This window comes from Halichoerus grypus, chromosome 8, assembly GCF_964656455.1.
Source record: "Halichoerus grypus chromosome 8, mHalGry1.hap1.1, whole genome shotgun sequence".
Taxonomy (NCBI): Eukaryota; Metazoa; Chordata; class Mammalia; order Carnivora; family Phocidae; genus Halichoerus; species Halichoerus grypus.
Genome location: NC_135719.1, coordinates 15,575,729 through 15,593,681, shown reverse-complemented (window position 1 = coordinate 15,593,681; position 17,953 = coordinate 15,575,729).

The window sequence follows — 17,953 nt, the reverse complement described above, 5'->3', positions numbered from 1 at the left end:
GCAGGGAGAGAGGCAGAGGGAGAGAACCTCAAGTAGACTCCCTGCTGAGCTCAGAGCCTGACATGGGGCTTGATTCCAGGGTCATGAGCTGAAACCAAGAGCCAAACACTTAACTGACTGAACCACCCAGGAACCCCTAGATGGGAATCTTGAAATACTCCTCCTGCCTGGGTCCCCCTCCCGCTGTCCCTCTGTCCCTATTCCTAGCCATTGTTCAATTTTATCTTCACAGCTCTCCTACATAGGTTGTAAGCTCAGTTGATACCTTGGGGTCCCTGATGGATTAAGAATCTTGCAGGTATGTGATAAAGTTTGAATCCAGGTTGATGTGACATCCACCTGTGGGTTTTGTTTTGTTTTTTCCTGGAGAGCGCCCCGCCTCACCACATTCCCTACCCCAAGTAGAAACCACACCTGCATCCATACCCACCTTCCCAGTAGGCATTTTTGCAGAGAGAGTGTTTATATTACTCATATATTAAGTCTGTTAACATCTGCTCATTTGTTTATGCCCCAGAACAGCTTATAGAGAGAAAACCATTGGGCCCATTTAAAAATGAGAAACTAGACCCCAAAGAAGGGAAGTCACTGGTCCAAGGTTAGAGACAGACTCTACACAGGGAAGCTCACATCCGAGCCCAGATTTGACAATGACAAGCTGCATGTGTTGCCAATAAGGCACAAAATCCTAATTTTTATACTTAAAAAAGATGAAAACGTATATTTTCTAGGAATAGCCTATTTTGGTGACCAAAATGGCCCATGTTTCGAGGCTTCCTTAAGTTCCATAATAAACAAGGATGGTTTGGTGAGTGGGGACAGATGGTGACAATTATTTACTCAACACTGGAGTCTCTTTTCACCTACTTTTATGTATGTTTGTTAGCGATTTAATTACATCTCTCTGAAAGTTTCCTTCACCTGTATAAAGTGTTAAAAACTTTAATTAAGCACTCGGTGAGCTTTCGAGGGGACATCTGATAGCTCTCTGTGGTCTTGTGTAACTCTATTGTCCCACCTGCTATGATAATGAAATCGTAGAAACAGCAGGAAATGTATGCAATATACTACCCTGGCCAAGTCTGCCGTGTCATCAGAAGGGGGAAGGGAGGTAGGTCAGGGCAGTGTGGCTGGAGGTGTTTATGACGGGAGCAAGTCACATGCTCACACTGCCGAAAATGCGGACATGTGCAGAGTGAGATTGCACAGATGACCTTCTACTACCACGTGCTTCAGGGGAGAGGCCCACAGTGCCGTGGAAGGGCTGGAAGGAGGCTTGGCGGTCAGAGACCTGACATGGAACTCCAGGGCTGCCTCTCACCGGGATCAGAACATTGGATATGCCACTTTTTGTGCCTCTTTCCGCTCATGGGTGAAACCAGGCTCATGGTTCCAACCTTGCAGGTCGGTCCTGAGGACGAAGTGAGTTAATACTGGAGCAAGCTAGAGCAGATATTCTTCAGCACAATCCCAGGTGTCATCCCTACTATGGAGAAGAAGAAATAGAGGCCCAGAGAGAAGGAGAGGTCCCTGCAGGAGGCCACACAACCTCTGAGGATTGGAGCCAAAATTCGAACCTGGATGTGGATGACCTAATGTTCATATGCTTTCCCCTGTTCCATTCCTGCTTGACATACCCCAGCAATCATTTGATGTTCTTTCCTCTCCTGGAACATTCTTTTTTTTTTTCCTAAGGTTGCATTCATTCATTCATTCATTCAGTCGTTTAAAGAGCGTGCATGCCAGCGAGCAGGAGGGGGAGGGGCAGAGGGAGAGAGAGAATCCCAAGCAAACTCCACACTGAGCATGGAGCCCGAGGCTGGGCTCGATCTCACGACCCTGAGATCCTGACATGAGCTGAAATCAAGAGTCGGATGCTTAACCGACTGAGCCACCCAGGTCCCTCTTTCCTGGAACATTCTGACTCACAACGAAGTTTTTTGAGCAGACTTGTCTCTTGGGATGTGGCAGATGGCCTTTAATGGTCACATCCCCAGCTATAATGTCCATTGCAAGTGAGTATGTTGGCTTTTGAGTTTACATTTTCAGCCTCTCTTGAGACTGGCCATTTGTGAAAGACATCTCCAGCCTCTGCATCTCCAGTAAGGCTTATAGTCTCCTGTGCATGAACCAACACACGGAAGGCTCTTCTGAGGGGACCCACACCCTGTCCGTTTCAGATGTCAGAAATGACAACAGCATTTCGTGCATCCACAGTTATCCCACCGGCATTTAACAAACAGAAATGAGTTAGAGACAACGGCAGGAGATGACTGTCTCTTTTTGTTTGGGAAATATCCTTTTGTTTGCATTAGAATAGATGAATCTTCAGGACATGTGGGTGGCTCAGTCGGTTAAGCGTCTGCCTTCAGCTCAGGTCATGATCCCAGGGTCCTGGGATCGAGCCCCTCATCAGGCTCCTTGCTCAGCGGGGAGCCTCCTTCTCCCTCTCCCTCTGCCTGCCGCTCCCCCTGCTTGTGCTCTATCTCCCTCTTTCTCTCTCTGTCAAATAAATAAATAAAATCTTTTAAAAAAAGAATAGATGAATCTTCTTAAATCTGAGCTAAAATTAAGGCAAGCTATGCAAATTCTTTGTTGAAGAAGGCAGGGTAATATACATAAATAATGTAAATATATTTAGGTAATGATTTCTGTTGTCCAGCATCATGTCATTTATTGATCCAATGATGGGTACACATGTATTTTATATATGTTTGTATAGTATCATAATGTTTTATATACAGTTAACCCTTGAACAACACAGGTTTGAATTGTGAGGGTCCACTTCCATGTGGATCTTTTTCGATAAGTATAGGACTGTAAATATACTACAGATATATTTTCCCTTCCTTATAAGTTTGAAATAACATTCTCTTTAGCTAATTTCATTGTAAGAATACAGTATATAATATCTGCAATATTATATACCGCATATATACAATATGCTTGAATCGACTGTTTATACTATTGGTAAGTCTTCTGATCAACAGTAGGGTATTTGCAGTTAAGTTTCTGGGGAGTCAAACGTTATTCACGGATTTTCTTTAAAATGTATTTATTTATTTGAAAGAGAGAGAGAGACATAGTGTGGGGTGGGGGAGGGGCAGAGGGAGATGGAAAAATCCCAAGCAGACTCTGCGCTGACCGTGGATCCCATCGTGGGGCTCAATCCCAGGACCATGAGCTCATGATCTGAGCCAAACCAAGAGTCCATTGCTCGACCAACTCTACCCTTCCCCCCAAGGCGCCCCTGTACGGGGATTTTTGTGCAGGTGTCAGCACCCCTAAATCCTGTGTTACTCAAGGGCCAACTGTATATGTACACACGTACGTATAGAAGTCTGTGGACACACATACACACACGCGCCCAGGGCAAAAGGCCACAGTTAGGCACAGCTGAGGCTTTTTACCGGACTTACAGCAGAAAATCAGACCCAAACCAAATTGCTCTGAGCCTTCTTTTTTCACGGACTCTGTAAGATCCTGGAAAGGAGCCTCAGAGATTTCTGTAGTAAAGATGAACAGAGTGGCAGATCTTTGGAATAAGATGTGCTGAGATCTGGGGCCGCTTGCGCAGCATGGGTGGGGGACCGGAGGGGCTGTGCTCCTGGGTATGGAGATGCCTGATGCTCCCAGATATGGAGATCCCCGGTGCTCCCTGATATGGAGATGGCCGAAGCTCCCGGATATGGAGATGCTCGGTCCTCCCCAATATGGAGATGTCTGGTGCTCCCAGATATGGAGATGCTCGGTGCTCCCAGATACGGAGATGTCTGATGCTCCCAGATATGGAGATGCCTGGTGCTCCCTGATATGGAGATGTTCGATGCTCCCAGAGACGGAGATGCCTGGTGCTCCCCGATATGGAGATGCCTGGCCGTGCTGAGTGGGGCAGTGGCTCTGTGCTTCCAAGCCTGGGACTTCCAGGAGCAGAGGCATAGCTCACTCTGGGAGCCCCAGCGGGAGGTGGACACCGCTCCCCTTCTACTCTCTTAGCCCCAGGGGGAGACTGCGTCATCCCCTCTTTGACAAATGGGGACTCTAAAAGTGGTACCTGAGTCACAGAACGTTGGCATAGAAACATAACAAAGCACTCGAGGAGCACTATGGCCAGAGGGAGGAAGACTAGGGAAAACGTCAAGAACGCAAGTAGACAATTAATTTCAGATAAAGACTTAAATTAAAGACAGATTCAGGACTTAAATGATCTACTCAGCAAATTTACTGGAAAGCTACCAGAACTTCATCTCTAGCCCCTGACTTGAACTAAAGCCTCTCACTGGCATGGGTCGCTTCTGATGCCCCAGGAAGTGCCAAGTCCCGTGTCCGTGGGCTCAAAGTTTTCAAAAATTTGCAAAACAAAGTTAATTTATTTAATTTATTTATTTTTAAGATTTCGTTTACTTATCTGACAGAGATAGAGAAAGAGTAGCAGGCAGAAGGAGAGGGAGAAGCAGACTCCCCACTGAGCAGAGAGCCGGAGGTGGGGCTCAATCCCAGCACCCTGGGATCATGACCTGAGCGAGGGCAGACGCCCAAAGGACTGAGCCACCCAGGTGCCCCAAAACAAAATTATTTTAAGCACCAACAGCTAAGACCGCTGTCTCTTCTCCCCTAGAGCAATAGGCTTTCCTTGTGGGCCCAGGACTGAGAGATCCCGGGACATGGGACTTTCAGTGCTAAAATCGGCCAAGTCCCGGGCAAACTGGGATGAGTCGGTTATCCCACTTTCCATTCCTCCCTTCCTACATCTCTGTCATCAGATGGCACTGGAAAAAATACAGAGCCTATGGGATCGGGCAGAGGGGAGATTGAATAAGGGATGCATTTAGTTTTGGCCTGGTGGGGTAGATGCCTGTGGTTGGCGATCATTTTGCGTTAAGTTATGGATAAGTGTTGCAGTGTAGGATCAGCGTCCGGAGTGCTAGCACTGACCCACTCAGCATTCTCTGACCCATCACAGCGCCCCACTCAGCATTCTCTCACCAAGACACAGAACCTCATCTCACGCCACATTAGGACCATGTCCTACTGTGCCCGGCACCTGGAGAACAGGTGTAGTGGAGGAGAACAAGGTTTGGAAAGGACAGGGCCAGAAATCAATGTGTGGAAAGCCTTCCAATGATCAAATATATATAACTGATGATAGAAGATGGAATTCTCGTTGGTATTTAGTCAAAATGGAAGTTCTCCCCTCTCAAGAATCAACTCGAGAATGCAGTGTTATACCAATACAAAGGCATCATGGATTTTTTCTTTTTGGGAATTGAGTGAAGTGTTGTTTTTCAGATTTCCTATTTGAAAAGTTTTATAATGAATGTGTTGGTGTCTGAATTCATATGTGTGATACATCCCAATTATCAAGAACAAAACAATTTTTGATCAACTCTACTAAAGGAAAGGCTAACTTTTCTTGTTATTTTCTCTATGGAAAATATACAATTGCAATTATATAGTGAGGTGATCAAAGAATATGAAGCCAAAAAATGTAGGAAAATAAAAACACTACTACAGACATGTATTAAGCAGTCATTCCATAAAAAATATTATGCCATCTTTCTGGATTAGGGGGATAGATGAGATATTTGTCAACATATTAAATTTTTTTTCTGTTGTGATTTCTTTTCACACTTTGGACAAATACTCACTTTTGTATCAAATTTTGTGTTTATGTTTGCATTTTTCATAAAAGGTCATTTAATAAATAAAATTACATGAATTTATTCCTCAGCCCTGGATCTTTCTCTGAAAGAAATGTATAAAAATCCTACAAGAACAGATAGGAGTCTATATGCATTTAAAGTGGTGGGGTCCTCAGGCAATGTGGAATCCTACAAAGCATTAAAAAAAAGATAAGCAAATTTCACTCTATAAATAGCATGGTAAAAGATGACTCCAGTAAAGTCAATAGAAAATTATAAATTTTGAAAAATATGTTTGCAACCCAGATAGCACAGAGTGTTAATATGTAAACTGTATAAGGAGATCTTAAAACCAGTAAGAAGAGAATGCACAAACCATTTGAGAAAAAATAACATAAGATGTGAATTGGCAGCATTTATTTGAAGCACATGTATTAGGCCAGAAAGCACATTGTAGCAGTTAATTTAGCTTTAATATTATACAGACCCAGAAGTCTGATAACAATTAAGTCAGAGAATGGGAGCATAATAAGCAGAAGAACCCATTCACATGGGAACATGAAACACATCTAAATAACTCATGGGCCAAAGAATCCATCCTGGAAATTAAGCAATTCTTGAGAATTGGACAATAGTAAGAATACCTCGTATCAAAATTTGTGGGCGGGGCGGGGGGGCTCCTGGGTGGTTCAGTTGGTTAACCCTCTGACTCTTGGTTTTGGCTCGGGTCATGATCTCAGGATCCTGGGAAAAGTTGTGGGAATGTCCCTAAAGCTAGAGCCTTAAATCTTTATATTGGGAAAGAAGGTTAAATGAGCTAAGTGTCCACCTCCAAGAAAATTCTTAATAAGGATACGGTACCCGAAGAGGTCAGAAGGAAGAAAAAATACATTAGCACAAGTTAATAAAATAGAACACAAAGAACATCACTGAAAAACAAGGAAAATGCTTCCTTTGCTTTAATTAATAAAATGGAAAATTCTGATGTGGTTGAGCAAGAAAAGAAAGAAAAGGCATTAATAAATATTAGGAACTAAAAGGGTCACGATTAGAGATACAGTGTAGATAATGGTAAGAGAAAATCATGAATGAATTTACACCAACTAATTAAAAACGGAGATATATGGATCATTTTCTAGAAATTATTTAGTTCTGATTATATTTATCTAATTTTCTAATTGCACAAGTAACTTAACAAAAATTGTATTTCAAGAAGAACCAGAAACCAGAATTGATGTTTAACCATTACAATATTTTTTAAAATCAGTAAATGACAGTCTATTTCCTGAATTGACTCTGGGTCAGATGTTTTAGGAGCTAATTTTTGCAAAAATGAAGAAATGCATTATCCGCATTTATACATAATATTTCAGAAAGTAGAAGAAATGAAGGGAGCCTCCTTAACTCCCTTTCTGAAGTTAATAATGACGTTGACACCAGACTGAAAAAGAACAGCACAAAATGTATTATGCAATCTCTCTCATGAAAGTAAACTCAAAAATCCTGAATAAATATTAGCAAACAGAAGTTACCACTTGATTATTTTTAAAACCATTATGATCAAGGTTGATTTATCATGAGACTTCCTGGATGATTTAAGACGAGAAAAAACTACAAATGCAATTCATCACACAAACTAATTTAAAGGATAAGAACTTTCTAAAGTACCCAAATGGACATAAAACAAGAATTTATTAAAATCCAGTATCCATCTAAGATTTGCATAAACACATATGCACACACAAAGCATAGAAAGCTAAACCTTAACTTATAAATATTATCTCATTCAACACTACAAACTACTTTATGTTTAATAGTGAAATGGAGAGCCATTATTTTGCAAGTCAAGAACAAGGCAAAGAGGAGTCCAGTGCAATAGGAAAAGGTAGAAACAGCTCTAAAAAAGGATGAGCTAGCTTCTATGGAGGGAAAACAGATTTTATTGAATGATGCAGAGTAAAGAAATTAAGCAAGCTCTTGGATTGGAAGACATGCTTTCATAAAGATGCCAATTATTTTTAAATTAGTATATAAATTTCATGCAATTCTAATCAAAATCCAATCGGTTTTTGGTAGAACTCAAAATGCTCATTCTACAATGTATATGTGAAGCATAAGGCAAAAAAAAACCCTGAAAACAAACAAACAAAAAAACCCCAAATAATTCTGAATTAGAACAAGGTAGAGAGACTCACCCTACCAGATATTCATATTTATTATAAAGTAATACCAATTAAGAGAGTGTGTATCAGTGCATGGTAGAAAAAAAGCAAGTTCAGGAAAGAAAATGTACCTGACACTATTTATGTCAAGCACCAAACATACAAAAATAATATGATTTATGCACATGGAAGAAAATGTGCAATGAAAACATAAAAATATTAATAAAAGTGTCAGTTATCTGGGGCATATGGGTGGCTCAGTCAGTTAAGCTTCTGCCTTCAGTCCAAATAATGATCTCAGGATCCTGGGATCAATGGAGCCCTGTGTTGGGCTCCCTGCTCAGCGGCGAGTCTGCTTCTCTCTCTCCCTCTGCCTCTCCCCCCGCTTGTGTGTGCTTGCACTCTCTCTCTCTCTCAAATGGATAAATAAAATCTTTTTAAAAAAAGAAAGTGTCAATTTTCAAATTTCAGATTTGTAGTTCCTTTAAATAGGAAGAGAGAGGTACAAATCCACAGAGGCTATAGCTACAATTGTAATGTTTTATTTAAAAAAAAAATTTCTAAAGCAGAGATTCCCAATTTTCTTGGTTCATAGCACCTTTATCATCTCCATTCTTTTGTGATGCTACCCAAGCTGGAAGAAACGTCTAAAGGTTCCTTTATTAAGTATTTAGAGTCCAAAAATTTTGATAGTAATGGTTGTGAGGTGTCCAATGTCCCCATGTGTCCCTTGAAAACTAAAAACATACGATGGCATTCCTACGAGTTCCCTGTGGCACACAGTTTGGGAACCACAGATTTTTATTTATTTTTTTTTTTTATTTTTATTTTTTTTAAAGATTTTATTTATTCATTTATTTGAGAGAGTGAGAGAGAGAGAGAGAGCACATGAGAGGGGGGAAGGTCAGAGGGAGAAGCAGACTCCCTGCCGAGCAGGGAGCCCGATGTGGGACTCGATCCCGGGACTCCAGGATCATGACCTGAGCCGAAGGCAGTCGCTTAACCAACTGAGCCACCCAGGCGCCCGGAACCACAGATTTTTAAAACAGATCTTGAAAATAATCTAAATTCAACCAAGCTAGTTGATAGATCCATGAAAGTTTGTTGTATTTTCTCTCTACTTTGATGAATTGGGCTGAGTGCTTTGCACAAGTCATTCCATTTTGTCCTCACAAAGGATCCTGTGTTCTCTTTCTGTGTGAGAGGAAACAGAGGTTTAATAAGTTGGAGAAAATTCGCTGTCACACACTTGTAACTGCTGAGGCCTAGACTGAAGCCAGTCCTCTCTGATTGAAGGCCACCGGGTCATGCGTTAATGGGACAGACCACTACTGAACATTTGTTTCAGGTACTAAAACCTGTCAGCCAAGGGAGAGTGGACATAGCCATTGTCCTTGCACATGTGGTGGGAGACAAACAGGGAAGGAGTGTAAGCACCGGGAAAAACTTGTCTCAACCCAGGAGTGAGCAGTCAGAAGTCAGGAGGGGGTTGGGGTTGAGTTTGTGCTGAGGCTTGCAAGATAAATACACATTTGTTTATGGGGATCCACCAAAGTACAAAGACAGAGACATAAGGAACTCTGTGGTCCTTTTAAAAAGCAATTGGGTATGCCCCAATGGCCAGGGCAAATATTAAATTATTTGTAAGGACTGCACCGTGCTCTTACCCCCCTCCCTTGGCCCCCAAAGTGTTAGTGACTTTGACTTCTCAGAGTCCAATTCCATTTTATTTCTATCATATCTTCCCATTCCTCCCAAACCAACAATAAAAGCTTTACACTAAAGATACATCTTTTACATGTCGAGTGACAGCTTACTCATTTCTGTATTTCCTAAGACCTCAGCCTATGTCCTGAATATGTTCTAAAGGAAATAGCAATTTTGAATATTTTTTGAAATCTGGATTGTTTGGGCTCACAAGTATTAAGCCGAAGGAAAAAGGAAAGGCTCAGTGGGTTTTCATATATGCTCTAGCTGTCCTATGAATCCCCTGGGTCTTAGGAATTTACAGAAAGTTACAAGAGTCCCTGCCATCTTGATGTAAACTTCTAATGGTCCAATTGCAAAAGCAAGTGAATGTTCTGAGCAGTCCTGGCTTCAGAGGTCCCTGGGAAATAGAATTCCATTTACACAGCAAGGCTCTGGGTCAAAAATCTGCCTGGGTTAAGTGGTGACTTTCTCTCCTTTGAAATTCATTTGAGTTCTGTTTCCTGCCTGTGTAGTCCTCCCCTTCTTGTGATGACAAACCTTGGCTTACCTTTAGTCTGGGTTTTCTAGGTCTCAATACCAAACTTTAAACTGCTTGTTTTGGAGTGCCTGGGTGACTCAGTCGTTAAGCGTCTGCCTTCGGCTCAGGTCATGATCCCAGGGTCCTGGGATCGAGCCCCGCATCGGGCTCCCTGCTCGGCGGGAAGCCTGCTTCTCCCTCTCCCTCTCCCCCTCCTTGTATTCCCTCCCTCGCTGTGTCTCTGTCAAATAAATAAAATCTTTAAAAAAAAAAAATAAAATAAACTGCTTGTTTCTCCTTTTGCTCATGCTGATTCAATCCCACCCAGCAATCATCTATTTCCCTTGTGAGTTCAGAAGGTCTCTGAAAGACGAGGCATGTGTGGGTCACACCACCGCATTGGGGATGCCCGTGTTCATACATCCACGTGGATCATAGAAAAACGGGCTCATGGCACTATGTTCTTTAGGATCACTAAGTGCAGACTACACACAGCAGAATGATACGGGTGAACAGCCAAATCTTATGGGATCTGAAACAAAAACAAAAAACAAAAAAACAAAACAAAAAAAGTCTTCTGGGATCTGGATGAAGGAGACAAAAATTTACTTGTGAGATAAAAATTATCAAAATCTTTGATTTTTGTATTTTGGGGGGGGGGTGCCATCAGCCCGGAAACTGCTTTTTCCATGACTTGGTGCAGCACAGAGTGGCACAGAAAGAGATCCAAGGCCAGGAGAACACAATGCAAAAAGATGCTTTTCCAGAGTGACAAGTACCTGCATCACACATCCTGCAAGTTTTACTCTAGAAGACAGAAGCTCCTGCAGGAGGGGCAGTTCAGCGCAGACAGCGAGAGCTGTGGAAATGGAGTGCAGCGATCTCTGTACCAATATATACAACTTCTGTTGCATTTGTAGAGACCCCTCTCTTTCTGCCACAGTTTAGTGTCAACGGTCCCGATTAAGTGCAGGAGCACTCCAAAGACGGCGGCATGGGACGTGGAATATGTGGGGCCCAAGTTAGGAATCGTCAGAGCAAAACAGTGAAAGAAGGAGAGCGACAGATTCCAAGCTAAGATACCCTCCTTCCCACAGAAGTATGGTGGCATCTTCTCAGTGAAGGAGGTACATGGCTCTGGGACCCTACTGTCCGGTCCATAGAATTGGTGCCTGGATGCTGCTGCTGTAAATTAATAGTTTGTTCAACCATTCTGTCCTTACCACATCCTGATTTACTCTTTTTTTAAAAAATAGATTTATTTGAGAGAGAGAGAGAGAGAGCACGCGCACAAATAGGGGGGCGGGGCAGAGGGAGAAGGAGAAGCAGGCTCCCCACTGAGCAGGGAGCCCCACGCGGGGGGCTTGATCCAAGGACCCTGGGATCATGACCTGAGCCGAAGGCAGATGCTTAACCATCTGAGCCACCCAGGTGCCCCTTAAATATGTGTTCATTTTTTTTTTTTTTAAGATTTTATTTTGAAGTGATCTCTACACCCAGCGTGGGGCTCGAACTCACAACCCTGAGATCAAGAGTCACACGCTCTACCGAAGTAATTTAATAAGCATGTAATTGGAACTTCAGCAGAAATTAAGAATAGAGTCAACATCACACTCTAAAAATATAGACCAGGCAGCAGGCGATATCGTTGTGAGGACAAAATGGACAAAAAAAAAAAAAAAAGATTCAGTAGTGGCGCGGCCAGGATGAATTGCACAAGATTTATCACTAATGGAATTGTGGGAATGCCTGCCCAATATTGCCAGGCCTCCTAATTGTCCAAGAGCTGCCAGTAACCTAGATTTTGACTTGAATTCAGTAGATTTTTGACATGTCGACCTGAGTGTAATGAGGCCAACATTTTTTTGGCCAAATTAACATATATGTGTACAGGTGAATCCAAAGACCCATAGTTTGTGGGACCTGCTGTGTGTGGAGCTGACTTATCATTATATTCTAGATGCTGGTGCCTGAGCCAGCAAAGGCTGCTTACCGAGTCTATGGGTGAGAAATACTTTACCGTTTCTGCAAGTCTGTTTTTCCACCTGTTTTCCGACTTTTGTCAATAGGACACCCTTGTGAGTCTCAAGCATTTTGGGGAATTGGCCACTATGGTCGTCGTGGGTTACATCTAGAATGCCAAATATCTTAATTTAAAATATGTTATACAGGGGCGCCTGGGTGGCTCAGTTGCTTAAGCTACTGCCTTCGGCTCAGGTCATGATCCTGGAGTCCAGGGATTGAGTCCCGCCTCGGGCTCCCTGCTCGGCAGGGAGTCTGCTTCTCTCTCTGACCCTCCCCACTCTCATGGGCTCTCTCTCATTCTCTTTCTCTCAAATAAATAAATAAAATGTTTAAAAATAAAATAAAATAAAATAAAAAAATAAAATATGTTATACAGCAATATAGTATACTTACATGGAATACTGAAGTTGCCTGAGCTCAGGAATGCCAAAAGTGTTCCTTTCTATTGCAAACTCTAACTGGTGTTCATATGGTCTGCCTGACATGCAGTGAAGAGAACAGATCTCAGTTGGGAAGAACACAATGATTGTTTGCATCACAGCATTGCTAGATGGAAATCCTCTTCCAGATATGGTCCATATCTGTCTTGATCCTCACCTGAACATTTTCCAATGAGATCCTAAGTGCCCTGCAAGCTGAAAACACAAACATAAAATCTCACATTAAAAGCTGATTATCTCAAGTTGAAAAGAGGGAGGGGAGAGAAGTATCCAGCAAGCAGGGGTTTGGGAGGATTTCCTGAAGTCCCTACACTGCAGTTCACCAATAGTAATGGACTATCAATGAATTTTTACCAACTGAATTTAATACATAAGCTGAGTATAGTCCTTAAATTCTATGAGGACATATTTGTTACGAAATGAGAATATACCACTCCTCCCTTTCCAGAGAAAGACATTTTTCTCATCTGTTAACAAAACCTATGATACTGCAAAATGGTGATCTTTGTCACATTTGGGGGTTTACACTAAATTGTAATTGGGCAATTAGACTAGGAAGCGATTTTGCCCTGTTCCACATTAAAGACAAGCTACATGACACAGGGTTTTTTTTTTTTTTTTTTTTTTTAAAGACAGAGGCTTCAGTGCAGTTGTTCAAAACTGTCCGTCATTCTACCAAGCACTGGATTGAATCAAGAGGTGTAATTTGGAGCACCTGGGTGGCTCAATCAGTTAAGCCACCAGCTCGGTGGTGATCCCAGGACCCTGGGATCTAGTCCCCCATCAGGCTCCTTGTTCAGTGGAGAGCCTGCTTCTCCCTCTCCCTACTTCTTCCTCTGCCTGCCACTCTCCCTGCTGGTGCTCTCTCTCTGACAAATAAATAAATAAAATATTTAAAAATAAATAATTAAATAAATAGGTGTTATCTGGGGGGAAAAGGCATCTACCATGATATATTTTCCTTTTTCAAACTCATTTCTAATTGTTCTCAGGATGCTCCCCATCTTGTTCTTAGTTGGAGTGGTTACTGCTTATCTTTTTACTTTGCACATTTTAATAACCTCTTGCCTCAGAAAAAGCATGCACTCAGTCTCAGTGAACTTCTAACAAGGAAGTTTCAAGACAAGAGGAAATTAAGACAATGGGAAATTTGCATTCATGGTTTTAGGCAGTCCTAGGTGTTATGGATATGTTGTTGATAATATATCCCTCCTATGTGCAATGTTCCAGTTTATGTTGTTCCAACAACACCAATAAACCACATAGATGACATTGTAGATGATTTGAGATCCTGCTTGACTTTTTGTTTTAAGGGAAATAGAAAGAGACGAACTATTATATGCTTGACCTTCTTGAACCCAATGTCCATAGTGGAACGGACTATGTCCATAAGGACCTTCTCCCCACTCCCCGCACAGTTTCCTAGATATAGTGCTTTTCACTTCCATACATGTTTCTGGTCTACTCTTTATTTTTAAAAATCTCCCTACACAGTATCTATAACAGACCCTTCTGCACCATATAAGCGTCAACCTTTAAATTGATAGGGGATATATATTTTTCCCACCAATCCCCAATAGTTTCATCTCCATCCCCTTCCATGTTGTTCTTAACATTTTTTCCAGAATTATCAGAACACCTCCCTTTGGGGGAAGCTGCTATATATTTCATCATCACTCTCTAAACTGTTTAGAAAATAGATATTAGCTGAAGTCTGTATTAGTAAGCCCATCACTGTTAAGAACTCAGTCCATGACATATTAATTTACTCCTAAGCTTCCAGCTGAGGCCGGACTAACCTGAATGGTATTTGATTACAAAGATCAATGAGTTGGCATGAAACGGGATGGATCATTGAGCAAAACAGTTTATTAGTTCTCCTTAGTACAACTGATGTTTTTAGGAGCTGTGGTTTATAGTCTGTGGCATTGTTTGGTGGACTCCTTCCTAAGCCATCAACTATCCAAATCAAAACACTATCAGCACCTTGTAGAATGTAATTATAAGTTACAGACATTCTCTAAGAGAGATGGTGTCCAGCAGTTCTAGAACATCCCCCCCCATTTTTGTTGATTGAGGACCTCTTATTATTTAATGTCAAATATTTCACGTAAACTATTGAGTATTAGGAGAAAGTTTATCGGTTTCTAGATAATATTTTTTTCCTAGCTTTGAGGCTGAAAAATATTTCATATAATTCATATAGTCAGAGGAAAGTTGTCAAAGCAATAGATTTTATGATTACCCCCCCCAACTCCCACATACACATACAAACACGCATGCATGCGCTTTTAAAAAATCTCTCCGACTCCAAGAATGTAGCGCTGGAAAGGGACCTTACTGAATTCTTTCCTAATTCGGTAGTAAATATAGCTGAAATTATCTGAGTTCACCAATTTGTTTCAAAGAGTTAAAAGAACATAGGAGCTCTACTTAAGGAGCCTTACTGTAGGAAAGTGGGGGAGAGGCTGGAGATATTAACACTGTAGGAGGGATACTGTGAATAGGGTTACTTGGAGTCGCTTTGGTGAGTTAGACAGCTTCTTTGGTCACCTTCCAAATATTCTCTATTACAGGTAGCAATTTGGGGTTAATTCAGGATGATCAAATCAATCACAGTTGAGCTCAAAATTTCATCGGAAGCTTTTCCTCTGTTCTCCTGCTGACTCTTGATTGGAGTCACAGTGGCAGGGCAGGGAAAAGAGAAACACTTTGTTCTTGTTGCCAGCATGTCCCACAAGCAGGCTAGCTCCTTGCTGCCACTCTGGAAGTTTCATGGGAAGATATTCTTGGAATACATTCTGAGCCAAGAGATCTGAATGAGATCTATCAGGTGTTGAGGGTGAGCCTTCTAGGATCCATGTTACTGCCTGTATGTTATGCCCCACCTGCCACTTCAGTTGCTGTCCACATTCCCAGGGGTCCTCCTAGTGTCTCAGAGACTTCTGTTTTCCTACTCCATCTGGGACGCAGTGTGTCTGTCTGTCTCACTGTTAACACATGTAAGTTCCCAGAGGATCTTCTTTATTTCTCTCTTGCCCTGAGCTGCCAGGCACTGAGAGCAAATTTCGGTGTACAGCTTACTCTCCCTACATCCCTCTTCCATCCTATCCTTTGTCCCCCTTCACCACGTGCCCACCCCCAACCCCAAACTCTCTTTACATAAAGAAGGAATGAAAGCCAGGTAATGACAGCCCAGTTCTACCATAACGTGGACCTTCAAATCTGTGTCTCATCCTTGAATTCTTGGCCTGTTACCACAGAAGCCGAGACTCTCCATGTGCTGGTCACTGCACAAGAAAACAGGGGCCTAATTTCCGCACAGAAGAGAAGAGCACACATTCTGGGCACTCCGGGTTTAAACAGATATAAGATAGTGGTTGAGAGGATGTCATGTGGATCTCAAATAACTCTGTTCAATCTTAGTTCTGCATTCTATCAGTGGGAATTTACCTAATTTTCCAGTGCCTCGGTTTCCCCACCTGTAAAATAAGAAGGATAATGCTTCCTACTTCCTAGGAGGGCTTTGAGGATTAAGTCCATTCTTATACACAAGGCTTTTCACCAAGAGCAACTAATGCATAATAAGTGTTTGGTAATTATTAACAATTGTGATTAATCAGTTCCCTTAATAGCTCACATATTATTCCGTCATACATCTTTAGCCTTTTGGCACATAATACCAAATCTTTAGCAATTCACTTTGGATCAAGAGGTCAAATGCCATTTACCAAATTCCAGCATGGACTTAGGTCCCTACTGACATTTATAAATAGCACAAATAAATGTAGTATGGGTTAGGTGTGTAAATTGTGTGTATCTTCCCTCAAGGCTGGCAGGGTAGGGCTCTAGGGCATGAACATCATTCCCCGCTCACACCTGGTCTTTTACACAAAACCGTCGACTGACTAGGCAATCTAGAAATTCCAAAAGTTCAGTGGCAGGTATATTCTTTTGTGAATATTATTCATGTGAACGACGATTTGAAACTTGCAAAACGTTGTGAGGGTGGGAAAAGAACTAGGAAGAGCTAGGCAAGTAAGGGCATGTCAGTACAATTTCATGGAAGTGCAATTTAGTGATTCAACTAAATTTATTCTTACGTCCACACACTGAACATTCACTCTTGGAAAGTTTATTTTTTTTTGCTAACCTTTTATTTGGAACCAAGGAATAAATTTCAATTATTCATTCAACTTACTTCATAAAGAGATACATGGCATGAATTATCAGCCTTTGTATTATGAAAATGCATATGGAGGACCTTAGCATTAAAATGAATATTACAAATACCAGAAATAAAAGCCAGATTCTGTCAAGCTAGGATGTCTACTAGGCCTAGCAGGAGATCTTGGCACAGGCATCAAGATTGTTTTGTTAGTAAATGTGATAATTTGCACTTGGAAGATCTTCAAGCTAAGGATCTACCCCTTCAACTCTAACTGCCTTTCATGACTTAAGTGTTTTATTAAAGCACTTATATTCATGATACTAAATTTACACTTTAAAGTTGAAAAGTCAGCACTTAAAAATTAACTTATTCCTATAAACAAATAGAAATAAAATTTTAAAAAAATATATAAAAGTGATCATGGCATACATGCATTTCTTGAAATAAACTTTTATTTGCCCATTTTTCCTTTTCTTCTCTTTTTCTCTTTCTTCTGTGTCAACCCTATTCCCCTTCCCACCTTCCCTTATCCAGAAGCCCATGTTAACATAATATATGCATTTCAGTGGTTTTCTTCAATGGAATATATAGATATGTGTAGATATGTGTACACACAATTACATAGTTAAAAATTATATTCATGTGTCTGCATCTTTCTTTTCTCATTTAATATCTCAGAATAAGTCTCTGAAGTCAAGTGGCCTCGCTACTCTTTTTAATGACTGCACACTAGTTCATGGTGTGGATACACCATAATTTATTCAGCCAGAACCCTACTGAAAGCGTTTTACAATTTTTAAATGAAAAAATTTGCCTTTACTCTGTTTTAAACATTTGTGCCCCCATGGACAATGCTATTGTAAACATCTTAGTGCCTGTCCATGACAAGAATACATAAAGAGATTCAGTGTTATTTAATTTTACAAATGAGGAAACTATAATTAAGGAAAGGTAAATAAAAGTTTTACAAATGAGGAAATTTTATTTGTTATTATTTTTAAAAGATTTTATTTCTTTACTTATTTGTTTATTTATTTAAGAGAGAGGGACAGAGAAAGAGTGAGAGAGCATGAGTGGGGGGAGGAGCAGAGGGAGAAAGACAAGCACACTCCATGCTGAGCACAGAGCCCAACATGGGGCTCGATCTCAGGACCATGAGATTATGCCTGGGCTGAAACCAAGAGTTGGATGCTTAATGGACTGAGGCCACCCAGGTGCCCCTTATTTTATTTTTTTCAGTAAGCTCTAGCCTCAGTGTGGGACTTGAACTCAGGACCCTGAGATCA